A 1,929-nucleotide genomic window follows, 5' to 3' on the forward strand; every position below is an offset into this window, starting at 1 on the left:
CCCGTGCGGCAGAGCATTCCCGAGCCGGGGCCTGAGGCTGCGGGGGAAGGCTGGGGCACCCGTGGGAATGGGGCTGGATTCCCCTACAGGCAGGCTGAGGGCTGGCAGGCGAGAGGGAACAGCTGTGGGGATACAAGCAGGCGCGGGGCTCGCAGTCACTGCGGGCCGAGGGCAGAGCACGGCGGTGACCCGGCTCGCTGGGCCACAGGGCTGTGACAGCTCTGGGCAAGCTGGTGCTGCCGCCTTGGTTTGTCTGGCTGATGGACAGGAGGTCTCTGCCCCCCACCCAGGACAAGCTTCCTAATGAGCCAAAGCTCTCCAATTCCCAAGCAGCTGCTTCCCAGCCGACCCTATGGTTGGGGTGAGGAAGGAAGGATGTCCCATAGCACGCACATCACTGACGTGTGCTGGGACATGAGGTTGGTGCTTGGGCAGCCAGCAGCCAACACAGCTTCTGCAGCTCCCCAGAGGCTGTACAGCTGCTGAGGAACCAGAGACTGCAGCAGCTCTGCCACCCTGGCAAGGTGTCACTGAGTCATTGCATGGGGCATCAATGCATGGGGCTGTGCCAAGCACCTTATCACTCCTCGGGTGCAGCTACAGGGCTGGGACCACTGATGTCTCAGGTCTTGGGTACCTGGAAGTATTTGGACCTTTCTGAGTCTCAGTACAGCCACAGGGGCTCAGACTTGCACAGACAGGGTCATCCTGCCCCAGCCACAAGCCCCCATGCTAGACAAAGAAGGCTTACACCAGGCAAGGCCACCTGGCACTCCTGGGGAGCAGCCCCTACCCCAGTCCACCGTGGCACACAGGGGACCGTGGTCCCTCTCACAGGTAATCGATGGCAGCAGATCCTGATCGCTTTCATTATTATTATTTTCTTATGCATGTGCGCACAGGAGATTTATCGCCATCTACGGAGGCAAAATCAATTATTCATGTTATAAATTAGAAAATGATTTATGTTTGTGGAAGGCCAAGCAGTGTGGAGCCCCTGGCCACGTGGCTGCTGTGTTTGTCTGGGAACGGCACCAAACACCCCCTGCCAGCACTTCCTCAGCCTCTCCATCCCTGCCGCACCCTGGGTGTCCCGTCCAGGGTTGCCCCCATCCCGTCACAGCCCCAGGATAACTCAGGAATGGTGTCTGGAAGGGAGTACCCAGCCTCTTCCACCCTTTCATCCTAGGTGTCTGTGGAAGGAGCCTGGGGAAGACTGGGGATCGCAGCAGCCTGGTCACCCTGGCCAGTGCAGCAGGATAATGCTCCTCCGGCAGTTTCCATGGCAGCAGCAGCACAGTCCGAGCGCTGCAAGGTGTGGGTTGCAGGAAGATCCCCTCGTTTTCCCCCACTGGAGACACAGCCACATGTGTGCCACTCCCTGCCCCCAGCAGCTGTGTCTGTGCTCCTGCCTCCCTCAAGGGACAGCGTGGTCCCCTTCAGACTGCCACTCATGGGGACAGGGACCCATTGCACCATGCTCCCCAGGAAAGAGGGGATGGTTGAGGCCAATGAAGTGGTGTAAAGGCACACTGCTTGCACCAGCCACTGAAGCCAGATACCTAGGAGTGGGTTCTGCAGGGCTTTGCTTGGCTGTGACCCACCTTCTCCAGGGCTAAGAGGGTGTCAGGGGTCTTGGGAGTCCTCCCAGATGGAGAGAGTACATTCCCCAAGTGATGACTGATCTTCTGCACAAAGCAGGGTGGCACTCGGCTCCCACCACTCCCAGTGCTGGCTGAAGGGCTGGTTGGCTGTCAGATCTGCCCCTATCCCAGCCATGCCCCAGGAGCTCAGCCCAATACTGCTGGGAGCTGCAGAATCCCATGGCTCAGCCTTAGCATCCTAAAACCCACTGCCCACATCATGCAGCCAGGGAGGGGGGTGCTTGCTGACCACTCTCTGCTGATACCTGGGGCTGCTCTTGCTCCC

The sequence above is a fragment of the Chaetura pelagica genome, unplaced genomic scaffold (genome assembly GCF_000747805.2).
Source record: "Chaetura pelagica isolate M959 unplaced genomic scaffold, ChaPel_1.0 scaffold436, whole genome shotgun sequence".
Taxonomy (NCBI): domain Eukaryota; kingdom Metazoa; phylum Chordata; class Aves; order Apodiformes; family Apodidae; genus Chaetura; species Chaetura pelagica.